The sequence below is a fragment of the Phyllobates terribilis genome, unplaced genomic scaffold (assembly GCF_046119375.1).
Source record: "Phyllobates terribilis strain yellow unplaced genomic scaffold, ASM4611937v1 Scaffold_4__5_contigs__length_816908805, whole genome shotgun sequence".
NCBI lineage: Eukaryota > Metazoa > Chordata > Amphibia > Anura > Dendrobatidae > Phyllobates > Phyllobates terribilis.
In genome coordinates this window covers 773022102-773034906 of record NW_027362764.1, presented here as the reverse complement: position 1 = coordinate 773034906, position 12805 = coordinate 773022102, and positions in this window count along the sequence as shown.

The window sequence follows — 12805 nt, the reverse complement described above, 5'->3', positions numbered from 1 at the left end:
CAACTCCTCAGCTGTGTCACTCACATTTCCCAGACATTTCAAAGTAAAAACCGCCTGATGACGTTGAGCCCTACTGCCAGCATAGTAAGGAGGTGTGCAGGATCCCTTCTGCGCAGTTAGAAAGCTTGTGGCATGACCAGACAGGCTTTGGGTGCAGGTGGAGGACCGAGAGGAGGTTGAGGAGGCAGAAGCAGTGGAGGAACTTTGAGATAAAGAGGATTGACGCACAACTCGTGGGGACGGCAAGACTTGGACAGCAGCCCCTTGTCCTGCTGTCACCATAGTTACCCAGTGCCCAGTCAGCGACATGTAACGCCCCTGTCCATGCCTACTCGTCCAAGTGTCTGTGGTGAAATGCACCCTGTCACACACAGAGTTTCTCAAAGAAGCGGTGATGTTGTGTGCGACATGCTGGTGGAGCGCAGGCACACCTTTCTTTGAGAATTAGTGCCGACTGGGCATCTGGTACTGGGGCACTGCGACGGACATAAGGTCTCGAAAATCCTCTGTGTCCACCAGGCGGAAAGGCAGCATTTCTGTAGCCAAGAGCTTGCAGATGGTGAAATTCAACCTCTTAGCTTTCTCATGGCTAGGAGGAAATGGTCTTTTACTTGTCCACATCTGAGGGACCGAGGGCTGGCTATTGTGCTTAGACGGGGTTGATAAGGGTGTCCCCGGCAAACTGCCGGTCTGTGAGGAAGATGCAGGCGGACATGTTAGATTGCCTTGATCCAAAGGTGGTGCTATCGATGTCGGACAGCGCTCAACACCAGCTGGTGTTACCATCTCCAATGAACTGACGACCTGCCAATCACGCTGGCTGTTGGGGGTAAAGAGGTGGCAGGTCTGCGCCCCAAAACAGGTGTGACTGCTGTCCCCCCAGTCACAGAGGATGAAGAGGCCGCGGATGCACAAGATATGGCAGACGGCGGTTGGCCCGGCCGGCTAGGCCGCATTGTAGCACAGTGAGCTTCCCACTGCAACTTATGCTTCATGTCCATGTGCCGGTTCATGCATGAAGTACTCAAACTATGTATTTTTTGGCCTCTACTTAGCTTTTGCTGACAAATGTTACAGATAACACAAGTTGGGTCATCTTTATCGATCTGAAAAAATGCCCAGGCTATGCAAGGCTTAGCACCCATGCGACCTGAAGATCCACCACGACTTGTGGTGAGAGGCAGAGTTGTGTTTGAGGATGCAGTTGTTGACGTGCTTCCAGTACTACGTCTCTGTCCAGGAAGGCGCAACCTGACCTCGTCGTCACTAGCATCCTCCTCCACCTCCTCTGCTGACCTCATCTCTTGGCTGACTGTGGGTTGAGAGTAAGGGGGATCTCCAACCTCATCATCATCACCCTGTGCGTTATCACACCCGTCGTCCTCGGAGCCAACCAGTTCCTGCCCTGACAAAAAACTAAAGTTGTCGCTCCAATCAGGTATTTGAGTCTCATCATCGTCTTCCTCATTGTCTCCACCAACAGGAGTTACAGTTTGGGAATGAGGGTCTACATTATGGTCAGAACCTTCTGCGTCTGGTCCTGGATCCGACTCATAAAGATTCTGGGCATCAGTGCAGATCATTTCCTCGTCTGGATTCACAGAAGCGCTGGAGTCGACCTCTGATTCCCAGGCTATAGTATGAGTAAACAGCTCTGCAGACTCAACCATCTGTTCTACCTCATACTCAGACGGGCAGCTGGAGATTTGGGAGCTGTGAGGAAGCAAGTGCGATTGGGGTGACACCTTTGAGGACTGGAGTATTTGTGATGTTGAAGTTGATGTGGAGGAGAGCGCACTTAAAGGAACACTTGATATCCATTGAAGCACCTGCTGTTTTTGTGCCTCATCTGGAATTTGTAGCGATTGGCGTGGCCGTAAGAAAGGGATCTTATCACATTGTCCGCTAAAAGAAGTAGACATTTTAGTTTGGCTGGAAGATGGTCTTTCTTCTGCAGATGTTACTGTTGCTTTAACACCTACCCCACGGACACAACCTTTTTTCCCCTTCCCAACACGCCTATTCCCCTTTCCACCAGCAGCAGGCCTTTTTCCACTCATTTTGGTGGTTAACTAATTCACAACTCTGGAGTTGTTTGCACAAAAAAACAATGGATGGGAACCGAGCAGAGCTGAGTGGCCAAACTGTGGTATTAGGCCAAAACTATTGGCTGGGTTAGATGCAGAAAAAAATTATATTCGATTTGCAACCTGATGGAGATCAGTATAGATGGACTAATAGAACAAGTCCCACACACAGCTAGAAGCCCAAATATTTTTTCAGAGGTAGATGCAGAAAAAAAATATATTCAGTTTGCAACCTGATGGAGGTCTGTATAGATGGACTAATAGAGAAAGTCCCACACACTGCTAGAAGGCCAAATATTTTTTCAGAGCTAGATGCAGAAAAAAATTATATTCAGTTTGCAACCTGATGTAGGTCAGTATAGATGGATTAATAGAACAAGACCCACACACAGCTGGAAGGCCAAATATTTTTTCAGAGGTAGATGTGTAGCACCCTGAGGACTCGGCTGCTACAGGGGTATTACACCTCAAGCCAGAGGTGTGGTATTCCACTCCCGGGTAAGGATGGAGTGTGGAACTGAGCTCAGATAGCTGCATACACTACATACATCCCATTTCCGGGGGACAGATCGACGGTACTCCCACCAATATATGTGCAGGTACGATAGTGTCTGTCCCTGGCTGGAGTGGGAGGGGGGTGGAACATCCCAGTAGTGTAGGGGCAGATAGGGGGAGCAGTCTGGGTAATGCTAGGAGCTCATTGGGTGCTGGTCACCTGAGCTCACACATAGAGGGAATATATAAGGTGGGCAACATCTTAGGACAGGGTCTTTTGTAGAGAGTTCAGTCAGGCAAGAGGAGCAGAGCAAAGAAGCTCAGCCAGAAGGGCTGACAGGGAGTTGTGGTTCCGGCTGGGCCCAGCTCCAAGGCCAAGTCTGAGAGAGAGAGAGGAGTCAGAAGGACCCAGAGAGAAGAAGAAGGAACCCCAAGACCCCAGAATACAAACGGCAGGGTGAAGGGTTGGCACCCAGGGTACCGGATCCCAAGCTGGCAGAGAGAAAAGCACACCTTAGCCAGAGACCGGAGGTCGTGGGCAGGATCTGCCACGACCCTCACTAAATCCACTAGGAAGGCATACCAAGTATAGGGTCAGGGAACCCAGAGGAGGTGTACCCACCAAGAGACCCGAGGGAGCCAGACATAAGTGGATCCCTAGTGAGAACGGCCAGAAGAGAGGGAAAGTCAGACAGGAGCTCAGGAACACGCTCCAGAATTGCTTGGGGGTTGGCCGAGTCCAGGACCTGGTGGACGCAGCACGGCTCGGGTGGTCGCTTCAGGCCAGAGTGACCATAAGAACACCCGTAAGTAAAAAACCCCTGAACTGCACAGCCCGACTCTGAGTCTTCTTGCTGGATCATCCTGCACCTTCACAACCACCATCCTCTACATCTGACCCCCTGAGGCTATACCCCTCCCGTTGGGGGTTATACTATCACAGCTGCACACACACCACCAGCCTCAGCGGACCCTTCTGCAGCGGCGGCCTTTTGACCGCAAATCAACGGGTGGCGTAGTCGACACTAAAGAACATTTAACAACATCTGTAAAGACTGCCACACACTGAGTTTGACACCCTGGGCACGGACCGGGTCGCCGCCACTCGGAGACTACAACCCCCATCTGATCCGGCTCCGGGTAATCCCCAAACAGCACTGGCCCAGGGGGCGCGTCAACTTTGGCGTAGTCGGCAGGATTTCGTGCCCACAACCACCGGGTACTGCGTGCCTGAAGAGAAGTTCAAATTTACCTTAAGAAGAAGTCTCCCGCCGGTTCCAGAGGGTCCCCGCTATGGGACGCCATCACGGATCGTTTCCCGCCGGTTGCCCGCCATCTGCAGCTTTTTCCCGCCATCCACGGAGTTTCCCGCCACTGGGAGACGATTCCCGCCATTTCCAGAAGATTTCCCGCCTTGGAAGAGCGGACGCCATTATGGGCGTGCCAGAGGGTGGCAAGAGGTCACCTCCCATCGTGGGCCAGGTCAAGGAATGGCGCCAAAAGCGGAAACCGCCCCCACCAACAGAGACTGTGATGCTAGACATGTCCATCAGCGTGAGAGAACTGCCCCTGGAACTGACAATCACAAAGTTGCCCCAGGACCACCTTCAATGTGGGCGGAGACAGAACAAAAGAGAGAAGATGGGTGCAGCCTGGAGGAGTCTGGAGAGAGCGCACCCGGAGACAAGAAGTCTGGAGAGGACTCCGGAGGAGCCGTACCCGGAGATGGAGGGAGAGGCAGGCAGCACCGACCCAGTGGTCAGGAGCCTGTTGCAAGCGACAACCCCAGAAGGCCTGGTGGAGATCCTGGCACAGCTCCCCCGAGACCGGGAGCATGCACAGACCGCACTGGAGGGCTTGGCTCAGAGGATGGCCCGAGTGCAGCGGGACGTCCTGGCCGCATGGGGCAGAGAGATGGCCCTGCAGGCAAGAACCCGCCAGCGAAGCACGCCACCCGAGACGAGGAGACAGACCGCCTCTGAGGATGGTGCAGGAGGAGTGAAGGCCGGAGACGGCGCCGAGAAGGGAGCTGAACAGATGGAGGCAAGTAAAGGGGACGTCACTACCCCGAGCCGAGAAACCGCGTGCCTGCCCCAGCTCCCCGTCGCAGAGCCCGAAATTCCCCCTGCCGTGCCCGTCGCTGCATCGTCACCGCTCCAGACAAGGCCTCAAGCAGAAGCCGCGGCCGCGACCCCTGTGACGTCACGCGCCTCAACCCTGAGCGCGGCAAAGCAGGAAACACCACCGGCCTGGTCGCAAGGTCTAGTACCACCGGGCGCCGCAGTACCAACAGCGCCCTCTACCTCCACTGAGCCACCGGCCTGGTCGCTGGGCCAAGTAACCCCGGGCGCCGCCGTCTTCACGGTGCCCATTACCTTCAGGGTGCCCCAAGCCTGGTCGCAAGGCCTAGTGAACCCGGGCGCCGCTACCACCACCGCGCCCTCAACATCTAGAGTGCCGCACCTGGGTGAAGACTTGTTTGCCCAGCACACGTGCCCGGATGGGCAGCCCTTTGTGTGGCCACCGGAGTTCCACCATCCCCGACTCCGGAAAGAAAGACCCCTAGATGAGCCCCTGATTCCGGTTCCGAAGCCCGTTAAGATCACCCCACTCTCGTTGGAGGAAGCGCAGTTTGCGTGGGACCCCACCGGAGGAGACCTCATGGGATTCACCCAAGAGACTCGGGCAGCCGCAGCTGAGCGTGCGGAGTGCTGCCGGCAGCAGTTAGAGGTCTTTGACCGGGAGCGAAGAGAGAGGCGGGTCCGAGAGCAGCGGCTGCAGGAACAGAGTGCAGAGCAGAAGAGCCGGACCAGGAGGAACCCCCGTGCAGCCCATGGTCCCCGTGCCACCGGGACTGTAATTAAATTCCAACTGCAGCACGGTTGGGGTTTCATCAGGGATCATCACACCCCCGGCGACGTCTTTGTCACCAGAAGAGACGTGGAGTCCCATCTGCCGGAGGGACACAGAGGTCGTGACCTATATGTAGGGGACGAGGTCACGTTCACCCGGCACAAGTGTGCCAAAGGACCCTACGCTCTCCATGTACACCGGCTGACGGAGGAGGAGCTACGGTGTGAAGAGGAGCAAGAGGACCCGGACGGGTCTGAAGGAGGAGCAGGAGTACGCCGTCATTAAAGTACGGTAAAGAGACTGTACATAGTTACCCATCAGGGTATATGCCATGCTGCTAACTTAAAATATAGTCCCCGTTGGGACCAGCAAATTGAACTGTTCCAGTGTGTCCCATCTCCCCACAGGCTGAGGACTGTGAGCAGCCATCCCTTTTCCCCACTGGTCGAGGACTGAGAGCGGCCACCTTCCCTTGTATATAGTTGCGCTTTCTAAGGCGCCCCCTACCGGTTTTATAGGAAACTGTTGTTTTTACTACAAGAGACTGTCGCACTTTACCCGGTCACAAGTTGCACCGTGGCCGGAGGAACAAAAATGTTATATGAAAAAGTTTTATGCTGATAATATATGATGTTTTATATGTTTATGTTTTATGAAAAAAAAATGTATGTTTATGGATGTTTATTCTCTTACAGCACCGAGGACGTGCTGTGATTTACCAGGGGGGAATGTAGCACCCTGAGGACTCGGCTGCTACAGGGGTATTACACCTCAAGCCAGAGGTGTGGTATTCCACTCCCGGGTAAGGATGGAGTGTGGAACTGAGCTCAGATAGCTGCATACACTACATACATCCCATTTCCGGGGGACAGATCGACGGTACTCCCACCAATATATGTGCAGGTACGATAGTGTCTGTCCCTGGCTGGAGTGGGAGGGGGGTGGAACATCCCAGTAGTGTAGGGGCAGATAGGGGGAGCAGTCTGGGTAATGCTAGGAGCTCATTGGGTGCTGGTCACCTGAGCTCACACATAGAGGGAGTATATAAGGTGGGCACCATCTTAGGACAGGGTCTTTTGTAGAGAGAGTTCAGTCAGGCAAGAGGAGCAGAGCAGAAAAGCTCAGCCAGAAGGGCTGACAGGGAGTTGTGGTTCCGGCTGGGCCCAGCTCCAAGGCCAAGTCTGAGAGAGAGAGAGGAGTCAGAAGGACCCAGAGAGAAGAAGAAGGAACCCCAAGACCCCAGAATACAAACGGCAGGGTGAAGGGTTGGCACCCAGGGTACCGGATCCCAAGCTGGCAGAGAGAAAAGCACACCTTAGCCAGAGACCGGAGGTCGTGGGCAGGATCTGCCACGACCCTCACTAAATCCACTAGGAAGGCATACCAAGTATAGGGTCAGGGAACCCAGAGGAGGTGTACCCACCAAGAGACCCGAGGGAGCCGGACATAAGTGGATCCCTAGTGAGAACGGCCAGAAGAGAGGGAAAGTCAGACAGGAGCTCAGGACCACGCTCCAGAATTGCTTGGGGGTTGGCCGAGTCCAGGACCTGGTGGACGCAGCACGGCTCGGGTGGTCGCTTCAGGCCAGAGTGACCATAAGAACACCCGTAAGTAAAAAACCCCTGAACTGCACAGCCCGACTCTGAGTCTTCTTGCTGGATCATCCTGCACCTTCACAACCACCATCCTCTACATCTGACCCCCTGAGGCTATACCCCTCCCGTTGGGGGTTATACTATCACAGCTGCACACACACCACCAGCCTCAGCGGACCCTTCTGCAGCGGCGGCCTTTTGACCGCAAATCAACGGGTGGCGTAGTCGACACTAAAGAACATTTAACAATATCTGTAAAGACTGCCACACACTGAGTTTGACACCCTGGTCACGGACCGGGTCGCCGCCACTCGGAGACTACAACCCCCATCTGATCCGGCTCCGGGTAATCCCCAAACAGCACTGGCCCAGGGGGCGCGTCAGATGCAGATAAAAATTATTTTTAATTTGCAACCTGATGGAGATCAGTATAGATGGACTAATAGAACAAGTCCCACACACTGCTAGAAGGCCAAATATTTTTTGAGAGCTAGATGCAGAAAAAAATTATATTCAGTTTGCAACCTGATGGAGGTCAGTATAGATGGACTAATAGAATGATGCTATGCCGAAAAGGTTTTACTTCACTAGGTGCAGTAAAAAAATTGGTATTCTATACACAGGTGGTATATCTTGCAACACAGATAGGCTACTCCACTGACTAACACACTCTGCAATAGGCCAAAAAGGATTAGCTTTGCTAGATTCAGCCAAATGCTGTGAAAAAAACTTGCACAGCACTGGCACAGACCTGCCTGGTAAAAACTGATAGGAACTGATGTAACTTAGTCCTGAAAAGGACTGCAATTACAATTAGTCTTTACTCCCACAACCTATCTATTTAAGAGCACAGACCTGCCTGATAAAAGTCGTAGGAAATGCTGTAACCTAGTCCTTAAAAGGACTGCAATCACAACTATTCCCTACTCCCAAGCTATCTGTAGATTTGTGCGAAAATTGGCTTGAAATTGACAAGGTATAGCGCACAAAGCAACAGCGGTGACGTCTAACACGCAGCTGCAGCAGTGAGAAAATGGTGGCGACGGGGAAAATGGCTTGGTCTTATAGGGCAAGGACATGTGACATACACTGCCAATGACACATGCCCTTGCTTGTGTGAAAAAAAGCACTTCGCTCCGTGTGTGCGCTGCTGATAGGCTGACAGATTGCACCTCCCCACTGCAAATGCGGGAAAGAGAAAAAAAATGGAGATCTTCATTATTTCTGCAGAGATCCATCCCCTGCCCCTCCCCCCACCCCGCTGTACACTCAAACTGCGTATTAACATTCATTTTCATCATTACTGAGAAAAAATCCAGTTATGATTTTGGTGCACGAACAGTTATCGAACATAACTTCGAACACCGAATTTTTCTCAAATCGTTCGTGTTCGCCGAACGGCTCGAACACCGCCCAAAACAGCTCGAATTTGAGATTGGCAAACAGTTCGAGTCGAACAACGCTCATCTCTAATAGGGAGCAGTAATATAGTAGTTATATTCTTGTACATAGGAGCAGTATTATAGTAGTTATATTCTTGTACATAGGAGCAGTATTATAGTAGTTATATTCTTGTACATAGGGGGCAGTATTATAGTAGTTATATTCTTGTACATAGGGGCAGTATTATAGTAGTTATATTCTTGTACATAGGAGCAGTATTATAGTAGTTATATTCTTGTACATAGGGGGCAGTATTATGGTAGCTATATTCTTGTACATAGGAGCAGTATTATAGTAGTTATATTCTTGTACATAGGGGCAGTATTATAGTAGTTATATTCTTGTACATAGGGGGCAGTATTATAGTAGTTATATTCTTGTAGATAGGGAGCAGTATTATGGTAGTTATATTCCTGTACATAGGAGCAGTATTATAGTAGTTATATTCTTGTACATAGGGGCAGTATTATACTAGTTATATTCTTGTACATACGGGCAGTATTATAGTAGTTATATTCTTGTACATAGGGGGCAGTATTATAGTAGTTATATTCTTGTACATAGGGAGCAGTATTATAGTAGTTATATTCTTGTACATAGGGGGCAGTATTATAGTAGTTATATTCTTGTACATAGGGGCAGTATTATGGTAGCTATATTCTTGTACATAGGAGCAGTATTATAGTAGTTATATTCTTGTACATAGGGGCAGTATTATGGTAGTTATATTCCTGTACATAGGAGCAATATTATATTAGTTATATTCTTGTACATAGGGGCAGTATTATACTAGTTATATTCTTGTACATACGGGCAGTATTATAGTAGTTATATTCTTGTACATAGGGGGCAGTATTATAGTAGTTATATTCTTGTCCATAGGGGCAGTATTATAATAGTTATATTCTTGTACGTAGGGGCAGTATTATAGTAGTTATATTCTTGCAGATAGGGGGCAGTATTATAGTAGTTATATTCTTGTACATAGGAGCAGTATTATAGTAGTTATATTCTTGTAGATAGGGGGCAGTATTATAGTAATTATATTCTTGTACATAGGGAGCAGTATTATAGTAGTTATATTCTTGTACATAGGGAGCAGTATTATAGTTATATTCTTGTACATATGGAGCAGTATTATAGTAGTTATATTCTTGTACATTGGAGCAGTATTATAGTAGTTATATTCTTGTACATAGGGAGCAGTATTATAGTAGTTATATTCTTGTACATAGGAGCAGTATTATAGTAGTTATATTCTTGTACATAGGGGCAGTATTATAGTAGTTATATTCTTGTACATAGGAGCAGTATTATAGTAGTTATATTCTTGTACATAGGGAGCAGTATTATAGTAGTTATATTCTTGTACATAGGGGGCAGTATTATAGTAGTTATATTCTTGTACATAGGGGCAGTATTATGGCAGCTATATTCTTGTACATAGGATCAGTATTACAGTAGTTATATTCTTGTACATAGGGGCAGTATTATGGTAGTTATATTCCTGTACATAGGAGCAGTATTATAGTAGTTATATTCTTGTACATAGGGGCAGTATTATACTAGTTATATTCTTGTACATACGGGCAGTATTATAGTAGTTATATTCTTGTACATAGGGGGCAGTATTATAGTAGTTATATTCTTGTCCATAGGGGCAGTATTATAATAGTTATATTCTTGTACGTAGGGGCAGTATTATAGTAATTATTTTCTTGTAGATAGGGGGCAGTATTATAGTAGTTATATTCTTGTACATAGGAGCAGTATTATAGTAGTTATATTCTTGTACATAGGGGGCAGTATTATAGTAGTTATATTCTTTTACATAGGGGGCAGTATTATAGTAGTTATATTCTTGTACATAGGGGCAGTATTATCTACTATATAATTGTCTTATCCCATCTGTCTGTCTGTCTATCTGTCTGTCTTTCTGTTTGTCTGTCTGTCCTGGAAATCCCGCGTCGCTCATTGGTCCGGCAGCGGCCAATCAGCTCCGCGGGATTTCTGAAAAAAGATGGCGGCCGTTAGTGGCTCATCTGACCTCCATGCGGCTAACGTCGGAAGATCAGCGGCTTGGCCCGCTGATCTCCCGACAGCAAGTGTGGTCGGAGGACTGGGGAGCGGCGCTGCCGGTCGGGATGCTTCTGCTGCAAGCAGCCGCTCATCTCCCGGCTTCTTGCAGCAGAAGGAGCCGCACAGGCAGCGCCGCTCCCCGGTCCTCGCTAATACGGAGCCGCACAAGCAGCGCCGCTCCCGGGCCCACACTAATACGACGCTGATTGGTCGCGGTGGCCGACCGCGACCATACAGCGAGATGGGCGGCAAATTTAAACGCCGCTCTGCTGATTAATCGCGACCGGCCACCGCGACCAATGAGCGAGATGGGCGGCAAATTTAAACGCCGCTCTGCTGATTGGTTGCGGTGACCGGCCGACCGCGACCAATCAGCGAGATGGGCGGCAAATTTGAACGTAGCTGTGCTGATTGGTCGCGGTGGCCGGCCGTGACCAATCATCGAGATGGGCGGCGAATTTAAACGCCGCTCTGCTGATTGGTCGCGGTGGCCGACCGCGACCAATCAGCGAGATGGGTGGCAAATTTGAACGCCGCTGTGCTGATTGGTCGCGGTGGCCGGCTGTGACCAATCAGCGAGATGGGTGGCAAATTTAAACGCCGCTCTGCTGATTAATCGCGGCCGGCCACCGCGACCAATCAGCGAGATGAGCGTCAAATTTAAACACCGCTGTGCTGATAGGTCGCGGTGGCCGGCCGTGACCAATCAGCGAGATGGGTGGCAAATTTAAACGCCGCTCTGCTGATTGGTCGCGGCCGGCCACCGCGACCAATCAGCGAGATGTCCGGCAAATTTAAACGCCGCTCTGCTGATTAATCGCGGCCGGCTACTGCGACCAATCAGCGAGATGGGCGGCAAATTTAAACGCCGCTCTGCTGATTGGTCGCGGTCGCCGGCCGCGACCAATCAGCGATATAGGCTGCAAATTTAAACGCCGCTCTGCTGATTGGTCGCGGTGGCCGGCCGCGACCTATCAGCGAGATGGGCGGCACATTTAAACGCCGCTCTGCTGATTGGTCGCAGTGGCCGGCCGCGACCAATCAGCGATATAGGCTGCAAATTTAAACGCCGCTCTGCTGATTGGTCGCGGTGGCCGACCGCGACCAATCAGCGAGATTGGCGCTAAATTTAAACACCGCTCTGCTGATTGGTCGCGGCCGCCGGCCAACCGCGACCAATCAGCGAGATTGGTGCCAAATGTAAACACCGCTGTGCCGATTGGTCACGGCCGCCGGCCGGCCAAGACCAATCAGCGAGATTGCCGGCAAATTTAAACAACGCTCCGCTGATTGGTCAATTTTATCGCCAAATTTAAACAAGCTCTCCGGCCCTCACTAACACAGTTCGCTGATTGGTCGCGGCCGCCACCCGTGACCAATCACCAATATTGCCGCCAAATTTAAACACCGTTTTGTTGATTAGTCACGGTTGCCATCCGCGACCAATCAGCAATTTTGGCGCCAAATTTAAACAACGTTCTGCTGATTGCGCCCGGTCGGCCGCATACCTATTCTAGAATACCCGATGCGTTAGAATCGGGCCACCATCTAGTAGTAGTTATATTCTTGTACATAGGGGGCAGTATTATAGTAGTTATATTCTTGTACATACGGGGCAGTATTATAGCAGTTATATTCTTGTACATAGGGGGCAGTATAATAGTAGTTATATTCTTGTACATAGGGGTAGTATTATAGTAGTTATATTCTTGTACATAGGAGCAGTATTATAGTAGTTATATTCTTGTACATAGGGGGCAGTATTATGGTAGCTATATTCTTGTACATAGGAGCAGTATTATAGTAGTTATATTCTTGTACATAGGGGCAGTATTATAGTAGTTATATTCTTGTACATAGGGGGCAGTATTATAGTAGTTATATTCTTGTAGATAGGGAGCAGTATTATGGTAGTTATATTCCTGTACATAGGAGCAGTATTATAGTAGTTATATTCTTGTACATAGGGGCAGTATTATACTAGTTATATTCTTGTACATACGGGCAGTATTATAGTAGTTATATTCTTGTACATAGGGGGCAGTATTATAGTAGTTATATTCTTGTACATAGGGAGCAGTATTATAGTAGTTATATTCTTGTACATAGGGGGCAGTATTATAGTAGTTATATTCTTGTACATAGGGGCAGTATTATGGTAGCTATATTCTTGTACATAGGAGCAGTATTATAGTAGTTATATTCTTGTACATAGGAGCAGTATTATAGTAGTTATATTCTTGTACATAGGAG